This window comes from Cygnus olor, chromosome 24 (genome assembly GCF_009769625.2).
Source record: "Cygnus olor isolate bCygOlo1 chromosome 24, bCygOlo1.pri.v2, whole genome shotgun sequence".
In the NCBI taxonomy this organism is placed as follows: domain Eukaryota; kingdom Metazoa; phylum Chordata; class Aves; order Anseriformes; family Anatidae; genus Cygnus; species Cygnus olor.
In genome coordinates, this window is record NC_049192.1 from 1,598,098 (window position 1) to 1,612,343 (window position 14,246).

At 43.5% G+C, this 14,246-nt stretch overlaps 1 long non-coding RNA gene across 1 annotated transcript in view; it reads left to right on the forward strand.

Moving 5' to 3' along the window:
* LOC121059130 overlaps window positions 1–14,246 on the forward strand; it is a 133,722-nt gene that overhangs the window by 97,889 nt on the left and 21,587 nt on the right. The window contains exon 3 of the long non-coding RNA XR_005814441.1: window positions 2,079–2,198. This is a non-coding gene — a long non-coding RNA (uncharacterized LOC121059130). The remainder of the gene's footprint in view (window positions 1–2,078; window positions 2,199–14,246) is intronic.

Below are 14,246 nucleotides of genomic sequence, written 5' to 3' on the forward strand. Positions count from 1 at the left end.
GTGTTGGTGATGTTTTTATACACATTTCTCAATGTCTCAGAAATTAAGAGTAGACTCTCATGGGTGACGAGAGGGAAATATTGTCCGTGTAACTGCAGTTCCTTCTGCTCCAGCCCGCTATTAAGCTCATTTAGCCCAAGTCATTTAAGGCCCGTGCTCTCTTTCTTTAACCGCATCTGCCGAATTAAATTCCCTGCGCTGACAGTGATGCTTTCAAAAGCTCCGAATCAATTCTTCAATCACTCCACATTCTTAGCTGTGATTAAAAACATGTGTCCCCTAATTAAGCTAACGAGAAATTGTTAATTGGCACAAAGCCCCCCTCTGAGTGTGCTTGTTAATGTCACCATCGCTTTGACAGGAGAAGGAATATAAATGAAGGGCAGGCGGCCTTACCAGAATTCAAAATCGGACTTCTGGACATAGGCTTTGTGTGTCAGGCGACAGCCATCGGCTGGGGGACAGGGAGGCAGGGAACGGGGGCTGCCTTGGCTGGGAAGGTCAGCAGGACCGAACAGAGGAGTGCCGATGTGGTGGTCTCTTCTGGTGCTTCCTTGTCAAAACGTGGCACGGTTTTCCTCGCGCTCCTTCCTGTGCTCCTAAATCCTTTCCAGTCCCGCCAGGTGTAAGCTGGGCCGCGCAGCTTCCCTGGTGCTTCTGGTGTAAATGAGAGGAGGAAGCCTGCCTGCGTGCTGTGCAAAACACTCCAAAGGGGGGAGCCTTGGCTGGGAGCGGAGCAGCCAGGGGCTGGGTTCTTCCAGCTGCTGGCTGGGCCTCAGGGGCACTGTTCTGTCCTCTCTCCTCTCCTCTAGTTCAGGCTGGGCAGGATCAGTGCACAGCTGCCTGCGTCTGCCCAGGTACACTTGGTTTTAAATGATGCCGTACCTCAAACGAGGTCCGAAATCCCATTTTCCTAATCCTTGTCAGGTCCCAGAGGGACGTTCAAAGACTTAACGATGATGTTTGGATGCAGAGCTCGGCTCGTCTTGGTGGATGAAGGAATCCCAGTCCTGGCACAGCGCTCGCTGCCATATGCAGCCGCGCCAGTGATATTTTCCTTCATCATTTTTCTTCTCTGTGTGTTCATCTGAGGTATTCCCGTTCCAAGCTCCTGTTCTGTCCAACACACTACCCAGGCTGTAGCGGCAGTAGTTGCCTCTGCTAAATGAATGTTTGCTAATAATGCCTTCCCGTCTGGATGCTCATCGTATCTGCTAAGCATATTTGTCATTTCTTCCATCCCATTTCCATTATAACATAAATAACAGACAGATTGGAACCCACACTGTCCTGCAAATTGGCAGTTGCTATTTTGACCACACTGCCTTTTATTGAGCTATAATAAAGTATGCTCTTCTAAGACTCTGCCCTGCAATGGATAAAGCCCAAACGGCGCTGTATGGAGAGCGTGGCTATGGTAATGAAGTTTTAGCATGTCACATCTCAGCCTGGTCTATCAAGCTGCAGTGAGGAGAGGAAGAGATGAAACAAACTGAAAGCACGCTGCTTTTATCATTTGCTTGGATCCTGGTGCTTCAGGTTGAAGTCTTCCTAAGCAAATCTATCACTTTCGTGCCAGATGCAATCACCTATTTCTTTCCATGGCTGGATGCACAAACTTCAAAAGTCAAAACTGACTGTACTCTCAGATCTTTTGATGGATGCAAGGTACCATTTTGATTACTTCTGCACAGCTGAGCAGGGCACAAATCCTGAGACACCGAAAGGAGAGTGGTTTGGGTAAACACAGGATTAGTTCACAAGCGCTAGGACTATTTCTAGCATTTATGCTCTTTTTTATTCTAAGTATATGGAATATTGCAAATAGCGTGATACCAAAAATACTGTAATGTGTGCATTTTGCTATGCTTCTGATTCCCAGGGTTGCACGAGTGTGTCTGTAGTTAAAAGATTTATAGCTCTGGGGGAAAGGTATAGTTGGGCCATGAAAAGTTATTTATCGGAGCTCTGTTCCTTCTGTACCGGGACCACTGATCGCAAAACACTTGTTTTAGAAATTCTAAAGGTCAGAGCTGCAACCTTGCCTCCTGGTTCATACTGTTATGTGCATGTCACAGGTAATGGATGCTGCAAGGAAGCACTGGCAGAGGAGGAGCGCAGGCTGTGAGGAAGGGCATCATACCTGTCCTTTGCAATGAAGCAAGAAGGAGACTGGACTACGGGTCTGCCGCTCTCAGGTATGAGAGCTCCAGGGAATATTGATTTCTGCAGGGAATGGGAAATAATGTTTCAGATAGTTTTAATATGTTACGTAAACTACAACTCGGAAAAATACTGATCTGAAAGACCACATCCTTGTTAGACCTGCTAAGTACACCCAGATGGAAATGTATCTCAAACCGCGCACAACTGACAGATTTGTCATAAAATCTAGTCTGTTCTGTCTAAGTTGATAAGGATGCCACTCTCTGTATCACACAAGGCGAGGTGTCTCAGACAGAGAAAAGCTCATATTTCTGTTCACTGAGGTGTTGCTGACACAATTTAGCATGCAGTATCCAGCTCGTTTAGAATTCAGTGCCAACTTCATCCGCATCATAAAGTGAATCCTGTTTTACAATTCCCTTGAACATTCTCTAAATGATGGCATCTGAAAACAAGCAGCACAGTTTATATGCTGGAATTGTACTTTTGAAATTAATTCTTAGCAATATAATCCAGGATATCAGTCAGACATGTATGAGCAGAGGGACTGCAGTGCCTGGGAGCTGGGACTGGAGCCTTTACACGTGAGCCAAGAGCCGCGTGCCTGCAGCTCACCGCGTGCCTGGCTCATTTCGGGGCTTTGTGGGTACAGGGTGGGAACAAGCACGTGTAGGGAATGTGCATACAATGGAAGGGAATTTTGCAAGGATTGTGTACATTGAGTCGTCAGTTGTTGGTTTTTTTTTGTCTTGTGGTTTGTTTGGTGTTTTTTTTATTATTATTTTTTAGGGTGGGGTGTCTTACTTTCCAGTTTTCCCAGGGAATATCTACTTGTGAAAATCAAAGGTATTCTTAGGAACCCACCAGTTATAATGATATTGGAAGTTAGTAATAGAATTCCTGTAAATAAACAAACAAAAAACTTGAGAGATGAACTCCAGACAGCTGGTAGCACGCTAGTCAAGGCCATGCACCTTTACTGGAGAAATGTTCAAGATTCCTCTCTGCTTGCCTCAGTCATCACAAGTGAACCCCCCCAGTTTCTTACCAACTGTTTGCTTTTCTTATTGTGGGTTTGTATTGACCCAGCCCTGTGGAAATCCGATTTCCGCTTGGGTGCCTGACTTGCTCTAATAGTACTAATCTATCCCTAATTATCTTATTTCTAATGTTCCTATTTCCTTGGCATGCAATTTTAGCCTAAAAAGTAGATGCATGCATGCACATGGAGATTTACAACTTGTCCCATTTGTAAGTCAATTTAGAACTTTCCATATTTTAATAATTCAGAGATGAACAGGATTTCAGTGTGGCACAATCTCAGTTGCAGGAGCACCAGCAGTTGGCCAATGATCGCTCGTCTGTGATTCAATAAATGATAGATAACTGCAAGTTAGCGCTAGGCATCTGAAACAGGTGTTGGAGAGCTATAAGTACGTATCTCTTCTAATGCATTCTTTATAAATTATTTGCTGGGACTTTCAGCTCTGTGATGTGTCAGCTCAGGAGGGATGTGAAAAGCTGCCTTTATGCGGAGATAAAGTGATACGCTTTCATGGTAATAGTTTGTTTTAAAATTAGTTTTACATCTCATCTATTATGAAATGTGAAGGTACTCTTCTAGCTACCTATGAGATCCAGGCAGTCAGGTGTGAGCAACAACAAAGACTTGCTTTCCATAATGCTCAATCAGAGTGTGTTGGTTCCTTATTTTTCTGCTTTCAAGACTGCCAGCGTGCGCGATTGCGGAGAGCGCACCCGCGGGCGCGCAGTGCAGTGGCACAGCAGCGTCCCAAAGGCAGACCAGGATCGTCTGGGGAGTCTTTCCTGTGCTTGCTGTGGTAATATTGCTTCAAATGTTTACAGGTGCTCTCCTGGTAGGAATCCCAGCAAGGTGAGGAAAATGCAGAACAACTGGGTCTTTTAGAAAGAGTCCTCCTTGCTATGCTGTAAGGAGCATGGAATCAGAGTGTTTGAATGAAAATGGAGACAATTAAAACATGATGAGTTAAGAGACTGTACTGGAGTAAGAGCATGAATGTGTTTACGACTGATGGTATGATGGCTCTGTGGTGCATTTATTTGTTCATGTTACAGATAACCGAAAGGTAGATGGCCCTTTCGTAGGCTGTATAGCGGGTGGGGTGTCCTCCTCAGGCTGTTGTGTTCTTTCCAAGACCGGTGTCCCAGTAGCACTTGCATGGAGCAAACAAGTGAGAGCTTTGGAAGCTCTTTCTGTGCCATCGTTGGTGAGATTCTCTCCAGCTTGTGGTAGAGCACCCTACAAATGCCTCTTTTGCAGGACAGTGCCTGAGATTTCTGTAAGGTCCCCTTCTCCTGGCGTAGGGAGAGCCAAGAACCGGCATCCCAGGCAGCTCTGCCTCGAATTGCTGCTTGTGTCTCTGCAAGATGGGCTCTGTCCTGTAAGCAGAGAGCTGGTTCACTCCTGCACCACCGCATCGCTCAGATCCGTTCCGAGCCCGACGAGCTTGGCAGACCGGCTATAAAGTTTCAAAGAGAAAATCGTGTGACTTACTCTTCTGTGACCAATGAATTTCATGCAATTATTCCAAAACTCTATCTGCATTTCTATCTACTCTTTGAAAACAAATGGAACTCATCAAAAAGAAAAAAGATGGAGCCAGCCCACTTAATGGTTCAGAGGCAAGAAAAAAGTGTCACTCTTTAATGCAACTTCTCCCTGATTACACGATTGTTCTGTTCTGAGTAACTCAGGAAGATTATGGTAAAAAGCCAGGGGTTAAAAGGAGACTTTGAGTCAAGTAATTCTTTTGCTAAAATCTTGGATAAGTGCTTTCACTTTTTCAAAATATTTGGATACCTCTGTCTTCTACTGTCTTCTGTCTTGATCCAAAATGCTGAAATTCCCTGACAGGAAAGCCTGCTTTTGTTCCATTTCCACATCAATTTTGGAAAAAAGTTTCAGCTGCCTTTTGAAAAACCTCTGGGTTTCTAGAAATACAAACCAAGGGAGTATGCTCTGGTTTCAGTTCCACTTCTGATTGTCGCTTACTGTTAGGAGTGCTGTTATCAGCACGGAACATTAGGGCTTCTGGACTTCAAGGGGTTTTTGTGAAATATCCTTTTGTGTTAACTCTTCCTAAGAACTTCAGATCTTTCTTCAGCTTAAAACTTTGTCACTGCTGTGTGTCTTTCTGCAAGTTCTCGATGCTCTCTCCAGGCTGTCAACGTCCCTAAATTTGGTTGGGATTCCAGGGGCTCGCTCCGTGAAACGGAGTTGTGGCCTAAGCTTTGCTTCCCAGCTGGAGGGGCTGCAAACTCCATTTAGGAAATGGAGCTACTCACTGTAAGAAAGAGATCTATCCATTTTTCTTCTGGTGTTTAGAAGAAGTACCTGTTGCAGCTGGGTAATGAAATACCTTGCAGTCCTGGTGGTGTAAATGAGGATGATGAGCACGTGAGAGCAGCCCAGTGAACGTCACCGGCCTTTCTTAAGCTGTCCCCATTTGTTCCTGGTGGGATGTGGTCTGACACCCAAGAGTGTCACATGCAGAAGAACTGAAGGAAGACTCAATCCCTCTAGCATGAAAAAATAACTCGGTACGTATTTGAAACACCTCATATTTCATTCCTTAAGCTACTTATTCTAGCCCCCATGCTAAGAGCCTTTTCACACACAGATCCCGTAGGTAAACAACCAGTATCTAATCTAATGATCAGAGTGCTTTAGTTAATTTGTTTATTCAATTTGCTGGTAGATACACACCAGAAGAGCCTTCCCCTCTTGCACTCACATGGCTCAGAGGGCAAGAAGGAAGCAAATGGAGGATGCATAAAAATGAGTGTTACAGTGGGCACGGGTGGGAAGAAATGCAGTTAGGAGGAAATTGCTGAGCACAAACAGTGGATCCTGCAACTTTTACTAGGGTAGAATGCACAAAACTTGCTAATGTTCGTGTGGCACATCCAGTTATTCTCTAATGATTTCTATCATTTTTGTGAGTGGTAATGCATCTTCCTTTATATATTTACATATATATACACATACATTCTCAAAAATGAAATGTAATTTCTTGGATAGTGGAACTATCTGTAAAGGTAGATGCATGTGCTGTTTTTTTCCTCTTCCCTTTCATAGTCATAATGCATTTCAAGATTTCTTTGCTTTACAGCATCCTTTTAAAATGACACATTTTATCAATTCTCTGGGTAATATTGATGTTTTGCCCTTTTAAACATGTCATTTGATTTTCTGATGTTCCTCTCTTATTCTCCATCTGTTTTCTTGTAATGCTTTCATTTGGTGGCAATTTCTCATTGGGTCCCTGTAGGTTTATTCCAGGAGTTGCCTTGAGCATATTTTTCTCGTGTTTTGAAATGTCTGACATGCGACCAGATTCCTCCAGTGTGTGAGTGGTGCAGGCACCGGTCCTGTCCTCACTGCAAACTTATTTAAGTCTTTCATCATGCAGAGCACATTTTCTTGCCTTCAAGATCCCCGTGGATTCAATCAGAGAACAATTTTTAAAAGCAAGTTAAGGAAAAAAACCACCATGGTATTTTAGATTGTGGACATGGTTTGTGTGGCTTTGTTGGAGGTGTTCCGTGGAAAAAAAGGAATCCCGAGGTATCAGAAAACGATAGGGAAGCCTGTGCTTTCTCCAGTCCTCCTCCATGGTTTGACTTTGAGTGTTCTCAGTGTGATGATTACGGGACACTGGTGCCAGTGCCCCAGTGCTGCTGCGCTGCTCAGGATAGCTATTTCCAAAAAATATATGTTCATAGAAAATATGGCCAGATTTCAAATTGATTTGGCATGGATTTTCCTTTACATTTTCAAGCAGAATTTGGAAAATATCTGAAAAGTTACAGAAAAGTTATTTGAAAAATTAGGGAAACACTGATATTGAAGCAAAGTTTGAAGGGGGGCTGGAGAGGTACCCCAGCTTCCTGACTTTTGAGATGAGCTGCCCTGAGAACAGGGAATACATCTCAAACACTAAAAAACCTAGCTCCTTTAGTTCTGCTATTTTAAATGTCTCTAGACTTTTTTTTTTTTTGAATTTAGGTGTAATAGCTGCGGGTTTTTTTCTATTTCATTACCTTTGTTATGGCTGACAAGCTGCAGCCAAGGACCATGTATTTACTCTTGGTTACAAAGGAAAAAAGTTTCCTGGAATTAGTGGAAATTGCATCCATGTGTGAAAACTCAGCATTTGGGATCATTGTGCCCATTATCCACCAGTGAATGTAATAGGTTTGAGCAGATTTTTTGTCTTGGACTTGTGAATGTAGCTTCCAACTGTTTGCTACTAAATAGCTCCTTCGGAAATAAATTCAGAATTATGTTCTGTGTGTCTTAATGTGAAAGCTGTGTGTGTATGAGAGATTTTCCAATATGGTTTAAACAGCCCAAGCTGATATTTTTTCAATAGTTTTTCTAGCGGTCTAAGAAGATATTTAGGTATGTCCAGTATATAACCTCCATATCATCTCAAATGGTCTTTCCAGGTCTGTACTTATCCAGGCTGACTTAAGGGACAAATGATGTTCAGCTGCATTAACACAGCAGATGGAGCATTATTCCAGCCTGGACGACAGGAGAACAGAGTTTACCTCCAGACTCAGCAGATGTCAATTTATATTAATGAGCAATGGCAACACACAATATATTTTATTTTACTTGTAACCTGTCTTCATTACAAAACATCTGCATACTTTATATCCCGTTCCAGATGTTTAAAATTAATGCTGTAGCAAACAGCTCACATTTTGCCTTTCACTGATATTTTTTTTGTCAGCATAAAAATTAGCTCTGATAAAAATGAAAAACCTAGTGATGGTTTTCACTGTGTTTTGGGGAAAGTCTGTATTACACTATCAATTTCAGTAGCACAGTGTGCTAAAAGGAGCAATAAGACAAGACTGCTTGTCACATATTTATGAGCTTATGAACCTTTTGCTGTCCCTTTTGTTATCCCTTCCCTTGGCAGTGCACTGAGACTCTGAACCCTGAATTAATGCAAAAAGGATGAAGATCTACTTTCTAGTACATACGTCCAGGGTACTTGGCAGTTTGTAAATGTCACTACTGGAAACAGGGAAAAGAAGTCGTGTGGTTGTAAGCCATTGAGTCTGTCATTGTCACAGGCTTAGGAGAAAATGCATTGAACAGTAATGAGTAGCAGGTAAAGGACATTAAGATTAAAGGAACTTATTTTTCTTTATCTTCACAACAATCTACAGATGAATTTCCTAAGGGTGCAAGGGGCTAAAAATCTTTCTTACACAATAAGCTGTAAATCCTAAAGCCAGAGACCTCGTGGCTGGCCTGAAAATAGCCCTTCATGTAAATATGCAGGGCCTGAATAATGGCTGAAAATTTATTCAAAGCATAATTACAGCAACGGATCTTGAGATGTTTTGTGGTGTCTTTCATTTCTTATTCTTCAAAGCTCTTTCTATGGCAGAGTATCTTATTAAACCTATGGAAGCAAAGCAGCTTATAGGTCATTGTTAGAGAAGAATAGTTCACCTAATTATGAAGGGCATCTAGAGAAGCGGATGGAACTAACGTATACATTCACGTGCGTATTTTTACACTCCTGCTTATATATGCATGTACATTTATGTGTATACATATCTGTGCATGTATATACAGCTGTGTACATGCGTAGGTGTGTAAGGTCCCATCTCAATTACCCTGAAACCACAAAACTGCCTGTGCTGAATGGCACCCAGATGCTCAGGTGAGCTGACTCAGACCAGTTTCGAGGCTGATCTTCATCTTCGTGTACAGCTTTAGTTCTGGTCCAAATGAATTAGACTTCTCTTAACCTAGAGGAGGAGATGCATGCCTTCCCCAGAGGCAGACTTGCACTGCATTCTTGTATAGGCCAGGAAAAGAAATATATCTTTGTTTAATTTAGTGTGACTTGATTGTTGACTCAATTGCAGGTCAGCAGCATACCCAGGAAAGTCATATAAATCTTTTTCTCTGCCATGTGGGGGAGAAAACAGATGGACACTAGAGTATATTAATGTTCATTCTCCTTGGGAATCAATAGGAATCTATATTTTATAAATGGGTCTACTAAACACAAGAGAAAATTCATGAAGCAGAGATAGAAAGAGGGAGAGAATGAAAAGCCAGCTAATTCCTTTCAAACTACTGATTATTATCAGCATCCTTGAGACATATGTCCATTGAAGGCCTGGTACGGCAGAAGGCAATGATTCTGCATTTATTTTTTTGCCTGGACTGATTGCATTAGCTATGCAGAAACATCAGGCCTGATCCTGTTATTTCTGGAGTACCCTCAGCTCTAAATGACATTTATCACCTCTAGGTACAAAGCTGCTGTTTCTTATTCAGCACCTATTAATAGCAAAGGGAATCTTCGCTGCCTTCAGTAGGAATGGGAACAGGTCTGTGATGTTAATAAGCAATTAAACACAGCCTAAATAGATGCACAGGAAAAGGAGCATGGAGTAGGAAAAAAAGAAAAGAGGACAATGAGGATTGTTTTACAGGTAACTTTGGGGGTGAGATTTGGTGGGATTTAATGGGAATAGGATTTGGAAGGGGCAGGTAAATTTTAAAGTTGAAAGGAAATTCGTATGGAAGAGAGGGAAAAATTAGATGTCAGATTTCTGGGAGAAGAAGAGGAGTGATGAAAAAGAAGCAGAAGAATGAGGTGAAGGGGAGGGAAATGGAAAGTTGAAAGAAAAAGCAGGCAGCAAACAAAGAGGCAGAGGCCCTCACGGTTAATGCCATAGGTGTTCCCTCTCTGAGGTCAGGGCTGTGCTCTTACTGGGAGGCAGAGCACCCCTCGCACCTCCCCGACGTGCCGTTCCCCTCCTGCGCTGCTGCAGTCCCACAGTGCCACCCTCCCAGGGGGCTGGGGGCTCCTCCTTTAGCTGGTGACCCCTCTGGGCAGCGTTCACCTCGAGCTTTGTTTTCTTCCTTCCTTCCCTGGCACCAGATCTCTGTCCGGTGTTGTTGCCCCCTCCCATTTCTCCAGAGGGGAAGAAGCGAGAGGGGAAAAAAACAAAGAATCATTGTGCATAAAACTGTAGCTCAATTTCCATAAAGAAATAGAATTAGAGAACGATAGAAATGAGAAATATTAGCCTATAACACCACATGCTTCATCAAAAACCCAGCCTTGCAAAATGACAGCAGACATCAGTAATTGCCAAAACACCAGCTTTATTTATAGACGTGGGGGAGAGAGAGATGCGCTCCGCACAAATTCCAATTAAGGACAAACTACCCAGCTTAGAAGGAGCTGCTCGCTCATTTGCAGTGGCAGAAACTCCATAACCTTCATAGTCTTGGTGACTTGCCTGAGATTATTAGGAAATAACACACCGATATCGTATGCAGACCCCACCTTTGCAGGGCATTTGCACTTGTCTACTGTTAGAGAAGCAAAATCCCCTGTTATATGCAGTTCAGGCAATACGAACAAAGTCCAGCCCTCTTGCTGGTTTTTCTTTTGGCTGTTTTGGTATGTCGTGTTTCAGAAGCCCCTGATTTTCTGTGCTGCTGGGTTGTGTACAAAACCAAATGAGAAGCCCTCAGTGTACCAAGGAACGGGTTCTGAGCCGGGGGAGCAGCCACCTGCATACCTCCGGGTGCTGATCCCAGGGCTTTGGGAAGGCAGGCACTGCTGACTTGCAGATGTGGCATAAACCAAAGATCCTGAATGCTTTGGGGAAAATTTTCTTGCAAGAGAAGGGATGCAGGCCCTGTGTACCTGTTTAAGTCATCTTACACGTTTTTCGGTTAAGGAATTCAGTCCTCCTGATCGTTTCAGTTCTGCCGAAACACTCAGTGCCTGCAGAACTGCGCTGGTATGAGTGGTGCTTGCCTTGTGGGGGTAGTGAAAGCAGGGATTAAAAATATTGTAAAAAAAAGTTAATGAATGGTCAAAAGGGAATTTGATGGTAGCGTCTGCAGGTTGGATGCTAAGACCTGTAGGCAGTGGATAAGGAAGGCGATGGGACACAAAGAAGTCATTACCCTATGGAGTTAGACTTTTTTTAAGGTACATTAGGAACAAATAGAGCTGAAGCTGTGCTATTGAGTCTTTGTTGGAAACTGAGATTTCTCTCTTTGCAGAATGTATTACAATACATATTTAAATATTCAATTCTTACTGAATTCTTACTGAAAAAATTCATTCAGCTTCTTTTTTCCATCTTTTATACAGTGTAGCTGAATGTAACACAATAGGGATAATGAAACAAATAAATTGTGCTTTTGATCTTTATTTTCTCAGTATTTTGGAGTATTTCTCCCCACTTTCTTTGCGATAGCCCGTGTACAAAGCCAGGGAAGAACAACCAGTCAGACACATCTTCCCACACGAGGGGTGCTGCTGCCCAGCCTGCCCGCTGCTGGAGGTGGGCTGCCGGGGGCAAGATGCGACCAGGGCCTGGGCTGGGGGCATTCGGGGCTCCTGGACCTGGGGCTTGAGCAGTTCCTTGTGCTTTGGCCTTAAGGACGAGGGACTTTGATCCTTCTCTTCGCAATGGAAATGAAGAATAATTCTATTTCTTTTTCTTCTCTGCTGTTGCAGGTTCGGAGTGCTTTATGTTATTATTCAGTGCAATTATTTAATTTCTGTTTTCATTAGAAGAGAGACTTACAGGGTAAACCCATTGGTTTATACTGGGGGAAAACCCATAAATGAAAGGCACATTCGGTGTATATTAGTAACTAAGTGGTTTACAGATCTCCATGTAGCTCAAGCATTTTAAGTAGACTGATTGTTTTGTTGTTAACTGTTTCACCTATTAGCTCTACTCTAATTAAATCACTTAATTTCCATGAGGGAAGATCTGCCTGAGGCCTGAGCTGACTAGGATTAGGATTTTAAGGACTGAAAGAATCATGTTAGGAGTATACCAAGCTGTTTCTGCTCTGTGGTGTTGGAAAGATGGGATCCTTTTCCCCAGCTTTCTCCATGTAGCTGTTTTCACAGTTGAGCTCCACAAAATGAGGCTGTAATCAATAGGCTCAACACAACGTGAGGCATCCCCAGGGGCCCAGAAACCCGGGGCAGGTTCCTCTCGTGGCTGCCTTTGCCCAGCCAGGAGGGAGCGGAGGAGGTGGCTCAGAGATCCGGGGGCTGGCACATCCAGCGTGAGGCCTGGGAACCTGAGACCGGAGCCGGCTGATTTTTGTCAGCCTGTTTTAAAGGCAGGAGCAGCAGCTCCTTAAGCCTTCCTTTGGGTTTTGTGTCTAGCAAGGACTGGCGGCAGCTAATGTCTCTAAGAAATACTGTAAATCCACAGTGACACAGCAGCAGAAGGCTCGGTCTGACCTTCCGAGCGGTTATTGGGCTATACCAACACAAATACCACACAGGACAAATTATTTTGTTTACAGCACCACAGGAACATTTGTTAGGCTGAATTCCGCAGTGCATTTGCAATACTTCCGCTGTGGATCACTGGGAGAATCTATTACCCTGTGTATGATAATGAATGGGTTTAATCAGGGACTGAAAGTATTTGTTTTACGTTTTCTCCCAGTGTAGCCCATTAGTAATCTTCTTTAATTGCAAAGGCCAGGGTGATCACAGACATGCAAAAAATCCACTCTCTGTCTCTGCCACCAACCCAGAAAGTTTGCTAGGGCAATGCTATCGTTCTCTGTGCATCAGTTTACTCACCTGTGTTAAACCTATGGAGAATGATGGCAAAGACTAATAGGGCAGGATTCTTGCCTGCACCCCAGAGGCGCAGGGGGAGGCCAGGGCTGAGCTGCGGCTGGAGCCCAGCGGGTTTGGAAAACGTGGGCTTTGGTAGGGGGTCTCAGCGAGGGGAGCTGACTGCCTCGGAGATACCAGTTACGTCTCCTCTTAAAGTGATCCAAGTCTTTAATCATTATCCTGAAACCACAAAGCAGCTCCAGACACACACCAGCCTCGTTGAAAGACTTGTCAGGACTGAAACGGTAATTCACAAATTCACTAAAATTCCCTGCTCCGCTGAGCAATGTGACAGCTCTGCCGACCGCAGTAACATTTCTATTCAAACTGGCTTTGGTGCCGAAGCTATAAATATCCCCGCAATATTTCCTGCTTCAGAACATAAAGACAGCTTTACAGTGCTGATAAAATAGAAATTACTTTCTCTCTGAGGTCTAGCTGGAATTTTAATGTCTGTTTTGCAATAAAGCAGCTCCTACACAATTCGATTTGAGGGAAAGAAAACAAACGGTCTAATTTAGTTACAGTAATGACTCCTCTTGTATTGTTGGCTGTAGCCAAATCTGTGGTTGCAGGGTTGTTAAAGTTTGTAGTGGTGAACACAGTGATGATTTTTATAGTAATATGAATTTTTTGTCCTTAAAATATATATAGCGCTGTTTAATTACAGGTATGGAACAACAAGGACCCAGAAAGGAAAAGGCCATTAAAGTTTACAACCTCTAATAGTGTTTCTGTAAAAATTACTTGTCACAGCTGTAAAGCTGGTGACCAACGATGACACAGATTAAAAAGGGTTCTTGAATTGGAAAGAAAAATTGCAACTACTGGACTCATCAATGTTGCCTTTAATTATTCCATAAATGTCACCCTTGCTTTGGTTAGCTCCTTCAAAGGGGAATGAAAAAAAAAAAAAAAAAAAGCTCATTTCCTACGGTCACCGAGTTCTGCTTTCCATTTCTAGGTTGGAAATGGCAGGGTGGGGAAGAGCCCAAGAACAATTAAGGAGGGGAGCAAAAAGAAACTATTCTTCATTTGCATTGCAGACACGTGGCACAGGCAGATTGTCTCGGAGCACGGGTGCTGGTAAATATTTTAAACACTAAGGAGAGTCGGGCTTGATGAGCTGGCAGCATGCAGCTGTGGAAGGGTGAGCCCCGGAGGCTCCCGAGCCCCGGGATGCTGCCGCAAAGCAGCAGGGTGGGGAAAGCCAGTTCCCGAGGCTGCTCTGTGTGGGGATGGAAGGACTCGGTTAATTTGGAAAAGTCTCTGGCAGCGTTGCCAAAAATTCACCAGCATCTGTCGATGTGACCAACGGAGAAAGTCCCTCCCCTGTGGCCTCCAGCACATCCATGTCCCGTGTGGGACCAGCAG